This window comes from Helianthus annuus, chromosome 15, assembly GCF_002127325.2.
Source record: "Helianthus annuus cultivar XRQ/B chromosome 15, HanXRQr2.0-SUNRISE, whole genome shotgun sequence".
Classification (NCBI taxonomy): domain Eukaryota; kingdom Viridiplantae; phylum Streptophyta; class Magnoliopsida; order Asterales; family Asteraceae; genus Helianthus; species Helianthus annuus.
In genome coordinates, this window is record NC_035447.2 from 139,019,323 (window position 1) to 139,026,740 (window position 7,418).

Consider the following 7,418-nt stretch of genomic DNA (forward strand, 5'->3'; position numbering starts at 1 on the left):
AATTTATTTTTCAACACGAACCTGATTAAAATAAAATTTTAATCATAACAGAATATTTGTGGGATTAAATATTATCCGGGCGGCCATCAACGTTCGTTTCGCAGTTTTGTCGCAATTAGTTCTGCTCTTAAAGTGTGTTTCGGGTGCTTTTTAGTGCTTATTTTTGCTTTCATATAGCATATATATTAAACCCTTGTATCTACTCTTGGGTTTTAATGTATTCTTGTTATTGGACCTACACCTAGGCTCCAATTTTATTGTCTGAATGCTTTCTGCAGTTCCGTTGACACAGTGTGTCTTACCGGTGAGTTTACTAATATTTTTGACGCAACGCTCTCGTTTTTGCATAAAGCAATATTTTGTAGTATAAAACGTACATGAATTCACTTGTATGGAATTCAGAAACTTATTTCTCTTGTAAACTAGATCATGTATGTTCATTAAGGCACAGATCACTGTTCATTTAGTGTACGGAATGTACGGAAAAGTGACGGTTGTCACAGTCTCCCCCCGTTAAAAGAATTTCGTCCCGAAATTCAAGCGATGCCATCGGTCGCAGGGGAGTTGTGAAACCAATATGGTCACTTATATTTGAAACACGTCTTTGTGTTCTCATGTCATGTATTTTATCATGCTCAAGTAAATCAATCATGTCTTTTCTGCATTTTGTGGACTCTTGGTCCGAAACCTCAACAGGTTGTATAGTATATCATTGACGTGAATCTTATTTGTGGGAACTATGACTGTTCCTTGCGTCAGACTCCTCTAAAGACTAGACACATGAATGTGTCGCGATCACTACTGATCTTTTTCTGGAAGCTTCATCTTGTGAACAATGGTTCTGATCCCTTCACCGGGGATTCAATCTTTTCGTTTTCCAATTCACACTACGCCCTTTCTAGGCGCGGCTCTCAATTTAGTCGTGCTTCTTGTCTCAAATTCTTACGATTTCTGCCTCTCATCGGCGTAATCTTTCTGTGTTCTGCGGGCTGTCTTGATATAATCGCATATATGAACGACCTTGCCTCTAGATTTTTCCTGGACCATCTCGGCCAGTTGATCCATTATTCCCGGTCTCCGTTCAACACAACGGGAATTGACTCATTACGTCCCATCTAAAGCTTTACACAAAGCGGTTTAGACGGCGGCGTGATAAATACTGTTGTAGGAAGACTCTACTAAGGGTAAGTGAGTGTTCCAACTTTTTATCAAAGTTTATCACACAAGCACGCATCTTGTTCATACAGTCTGCATCGTTCAACAGCTCAGTTCATATTCGAGTTCTTACGATCATCGGTGTGCTGCAATCCCTTGCGATCAGTAAAGATCGTGCAACGTTTTCTTTCAGGTAATAACGCCCAGTTTGCTGCGCGCAATGACTGTACCTATCTCAAGGGTTCTTCTCATGATTCCTTAATCAATGTGCCACGTATGTAATGTCGTGGTCTTGTTGCATCGGCGTACAATCGAGACTTTGTCGAGAGGCGTCACATAATTGCAACTCTAGCTCCTTAGCTCTTGGTTGCAGGGTTGGCATGAATCTCGTTCTTATCCATCATGGATCTGAAAGTTCTCACTTCGCGAATTCGAAATCCGCTTTTCGTCATTATAGCGCTTAACTGTTCTTTCTCTAAGAGTTGCAAGGTAAATTGCAGTTGTTGCTCACGACCTTCCTTGGTCATTGGCCATATGAGAATGTAGTCAATAAGTATATGGCTTATCTAGGTATGGCTTACACGTTCGATTTCATGAGGTCCATGAATATTGTCGATGCATGTGTTAGGCCAAATGGTACGACAAGGAACTCGTAACTTCCAAAGCGAGTCCTAAAGGTCGTTTCAGGGACACTTCCTTCTGGTATACACAGTCATGGACATCCTGTCCTCAAGTTGATCCTTGGGTGGCAACTAGGATCTTATGATTTTGTCTGTTTATGTTGCCAGTCGTTGGCAAAGGATTCTGATTCTCAATTCTCAGGAACTTACGCAAAATGGAACTGCCAACTTTCTCCTCATATCCCTAACTAAAGGCGTCATGTCCTTAACTTCCTCTGTCTGGTAGCTCTTGCAGTTACGTCCGGAGCTCATGCTTTACGGACGAAGTTAGTCGGTAAGACATTATTCGACACTGGTGCTGCTCTTGGCACGTGGTTTATCCTAAACTTCTCTTGACGCTGCGAAGGGGCATTTCTGGCAAGTCTTTTGAAAAGGCTACTAGAACTTCTTCCATCACGGGGATGTTCCCAGGTTCTGCAGTCTACTCAGAGGCATTTCTATGCCTCTTCGACCAATGAAGGATGTCGTAGATCTGCCGCCTTATGGGGTCTAGCATCCTTGCGCCTATTACAGTAAAGTTGGGTTTCATCATTCGCACGAGGGATGCGTCTGATTTTCTCGTATTGACGACTTCAGCTGCATACTTGGATTTCCGATCCATGCTGATTATTATGACCTCACGAGTCAATGGTAACAGAAGGTTACGGCCCTCTGAGTGCCTAATCACGATCCTTAATCGCTTCGACTGTTTAAGCTATCCTTCTATATGCCCATTTCTAAAGAATACGGGACGTCTATCTTACTTGAGACTAGGCCAAGAAGTTTCTTAAGTTCTAAGCATGCAAGGTTAAGGTTGATGCCAGTATTAGAAATAGATGCATAAGGGTGGTTAATAGGGAACGTACCCGTAACCGCATCTGGATCCTAGCGTGGTTCACGAGTTTCGATCGTGAAAACCCTTCCTTGCTTGTTTCTTCTTTGGGCAATCTTTCCTAAAGTGCCCTGCTTCACCACATTTGTAGCAACCGGGTATTCTCTTATTTCTTCCATCTGGGTCCTTCGCCCAACAGGCGTCCCTGTTGTGCCCTTCTTTTCCACACTTTCCACACCTAGGCTTCAGACATCGACCTTTATGGTGAAAAGTGCATTCTCTGCACCTCGGCTTAGTCCCCGAGTAAACATTACCACCTGCCCTATTAATGGCTCCATCGGTGCTCCTGCCATGTGGCGAATTCACTTTCTTTCTTTTGTTTGCTTTAGAGCTTCCATAGTTGAGTTGGGTGCTCATCTTTAGGTTTGAGGACTTCCTCTTCTTGTTGCTTGACGACTCCACATGAGTCTCTTTCTTGTTATCCTCAGATTCCGAAAATTTTCCCGCACGTAGAGCCTCTTCAGTAAGGGTGACACTCATATCGATAGCCTCTGCGATGGTTGAGGGTTTTGAGGTAGTAACCATGCCCCTAATCTGGGGTGCAAGTCCCCAAATGAATCGTTCTATCCTCTTGAATTCCGGTTTGACTAGGTAGGGGACGACCCTAGACAAGTCGTGAAATCGCTGGACGTATTCAGGAATCTTCGGTCCGTCCATTTTCAAATTCCAGAACTCCACCTCAAGCTTCTGGATTTCAGTCCTAGAACAGTATTTCTTTTCCATCATTTCCTTGAGCTCATCCCAGCTCAGTGCATAAGCAGCATCTGCACCAAGGGTCTGAACCTGAAGGTTCCACCATGAGAGTGCGCCATCCAGAAATAACCCTGAGATATAGGTAACGCTTTGTTGGGGTGAACAGTTACTCATTCTTAGAACTGAGTCCGTCTTTTCTGTCCAACGAACAAATGCAACGGCACCTCCTGTGCCATCAAAATTCAAAGGCTTGCAGTCCAGGAACTGTTTATAGGTGCAGCCAGTTGGAGGGTTATTCTCAGTCGTGCCATTGATGTGCTTAGAGCGGAGGGCTTCATGTCGTGCAATTGCCTGCGAGATGCATTCTTGCAGCTCGGCTTCTGTTCTTGGTAGCGTACTGGTGTTTGTGTCTCGCCTGGGCGGCATTCCCTTCTGCCAAAACGGTATGAAGTAGGTTAGGCAACATTCCAGGTGTCTATGAGGTACATAGCACCATAAGCCATTATGTAATCACCCAATTTCACATGTATACATAAATACTCAATGTATGAGCGGGAAACAGTTACTGAGCCTTCACTTAGGCTTGCCAACTTGGCTTAAAACGAACTTGAGGTTACATTGCCTCGGTCATTTAGGTTTCAGTTATTTCCCGCTACATTGGTTTTCTTAGGTTTTTGGCTTTACTGGGGCGTACATTTTCCCTTAGAGGGGGTTGCTCGTGTATGGGTGATAGAGAGTGCAAAGTCGCTGAATCTCTTGAATGTTTCTCATCTTCACTTGCTTAAATGTCGTTTTCCTCAAACGTCTCGTACGCAGGTAGAAGTGTCAGTCACGAAGTAGGCTGAGACAGGCTTCCTACTTTCTTACGTGCTAAAGCACTGATCTATGTGATGTTCTACCAGATGAAGGTGAGGACACCTATACATTGAATTTGGTGTGGTTTTCATTAGCTCGACCCGTAGAGTCCACCAGGATTTCTGTGCACTACAAGTCGTTATTACGTGGGCCCCCGTAATAATAAATTGTCTTGCACAGTTACCCCAATTTTCTCTCGTCCAAGCAGATGATTGATCTAGGAGGGGACACTACTGTCCTTACACTCCTTGCCATGGAAAGGACCATTGCGGAGGTCCATGCGCTAACATTCGTTACTGTTATGCGCGTATAGGCACGATGATTAGATGGAATAGGAATGGAGAGAATTCCTAGTAGTTGGAGGGGCACCTTCGTGATGAATACTTCATCTTCCTTTTCTAGTCAAGTATGTTGTCAATTTTGCTTCACATAATCCGGAGGGATCTCGTCCCGTTGATTAAGAGTTCGTTCAAGGTCGCCGCCTCTGCCTCGTCATCACCACCGTAGTTTGGCATCTTCACGTTCGAGAGGGAAGAGCAGCCATCTCCTACGGAAGTAAGCTCAGAGTCTTGTCTGGTAATCACTCCCAGCCACGAGCTTTGCAAAGGACGCGAGGTCGATAGCTTCATCGTGCGAGTCACGTACCGTAATAGGAGTCGGAGTCGAAAGAATTTTATTCACGTCAATAATCATTCCGTACACTTATTCGTATGCATGAATACCAATAACAAATATGCTACTTAGCATAATCAAGTAACTTAATGCATTATACCACGTATAACTCTCGTTTTGGGGGGGGGGTCATTTTGTCAAGTCTAACTTTTGTAGACTATGCCTTGGTTGGCACCTTACTCTATGGGTATTCCTCACTAATGTCCTTGCCTTGTCTTTTCTTTGAAAAGTGTCTGACTCGTGGATCTTGGCGCTTTCGTGAATGCAATGAAAACCATTTTGTAAAATGTTTTTGTGAAAGCACTTTAGTGATTGTAGTCTAGACTCGAGAAGGAATCCTAGTTCACTACAATCGAAGCTCTGATACCAAACTGTCACACCCTGTCTTTTGCGGAAGCGTATGATGTGTGACTAGCTTGTTATCATTGCATTCGATCATAATAAACAACTACATGATTTAAAACGATGTTCATCCATTCGGAAAATTTTGAGGATCACAAACACTTGTCATTTAAGTTTTAAAACACAACCTTCATCTAGGTTACAATTCAACAAAAGTGGATGACATCTAAACTTGTAGTCTACTTCTAGTTACAACACTTGCGCCCAAGATCCATCCTGTCACCTGAAATACATGTAATTTTGGAAAACATCAACATAAAGTTGAGCGAGTTCATGCGTTTTGCATACCGGGTATGAAAACATGGTATGTATCTTGTATAAATAAAGTATTCTTGCAAAAATCAAGTTTTCTTGTGTACACCACGTACTAATTGAATGTTTGTACAAAGACATTTCGGCATGTGAGGACATATGGAGCATTAGTGTTGGCTCCTTTAAGGCATGTGAGGACTTATGGAGCATTAGTGTTGGCTCCTTTAACTATGTCGATTACCCTCGACTGTGTCGATTAACCTCGACTGTGTCAATTTCCCTTGACTGTGTCGATTACCCTCGACTATGTCGATTTACCTCGACTGTGTCGATTTACCTCGACTGTGTCGATTTACCTCGACTGTGTCGATTTACCTCGACTGTGTCGATTTACCTCGACTGGGACACCGAAGCACTCAAGAGGTCACATAAGGACCATGAGTGGGGCTCGGCCGTACCCGTTAGATCTAACCCTCGTCCCTAATTACTGAATGTTTTTAATGGCTTGGTACTAGTTTTCACCAAGACTTTATGGCATTTTTAGTATTAAGTCTATGCTCACATGATCTAGTAATTTCTAGGCATTTCTTAAAGCACATCATACTTGGTTCTCGTTCTCACCAAGTGTGCTTCTCGTATTTTTGTATTCTCGATTCGTATTGCACTCGGTACTCGTTCTCACCAAGAGTGCTTCTTGTATTTTTACTACTTGTAAAAAAAATTATAATATTTGTAACATGTATTTCACCCCCGAGAGTTATAAAACCAAAAACAGTTAAAGAAAAGGGGGAGCATGAACTCACAACTTTGCGTTCCTGCGTCGTAAACTTCACCGGAGTTGCTTATCTAGCGTCGTGACCTAAACGCGTTTTATTAACGTTAGTCACTAGACTTGTATCGCACAAGTGCAAGTCACTATCTTTTGTATTTGTGTTCTTGTGTTAAAAATATTTATATTTTTAACTATTTGTCTTATATCATTTTCTCAAAAATAAATATACGTATCTTGTATTTTGCACCCGAATTATGTATTTTGTCCAAGTAATATATTTTCATAAATATATCCTCTTTTATGTGTCTAAGCATGTTGTATGTGTATTTTCATGTTTATACTCCTCATGAGTATTTAGTGTATCTTTACGTCTCAATACGCTAGCACGTATAACACATACTATATACACTTAGCACAAAAGTTGGTGATAAAATAATATATATTTTTCTCTCAAAAATATACATATTTATATCCACTTTTATTTTGAAGAAATCCTCATTTCTTATCACCAAAAATTAGGGAAACCTTGGTAATACCTTTAAATACATTTTTAGGGAATAAGTTCTTCAAAAACTTATATTTTTCTAAGTGTCAAAATTTATAAAAATTTTGACAGAGTTTCCCCTAAAAATGGAGGTTTCCCATGTTTTCAAAACATGTGTTTATTTTCTTTTAAATCGTCAACAATCATCAACAACAATTATCAACAATAATCATCAACAACAATTATCAACAATAATCATCAACAACAATTATCAACAATAATCATCAACAACAATCACTAATTTTCCCCATTTCATGAACTTGCATATTTACAAAAATGTGTAGTAATTTACTAGCACATTTAGTAAGTCTTGTTATCTTTAAAAATAAGTTTAATTTCTTAAAAAAAAACTTTATTTTTAAAGAATATGAAGTTCCACAACTTCTAGTCGGTTTTTACGAAAATTATTTCTTTGTTAAAACTTTTGTTACACTAGTGTTCGCACACTTGTTTGATCACAAAAAATCACTTTTGTTTGTGTAAGATCCGGATTAGAACATGTGATTTCTTTTGACGCTTGGT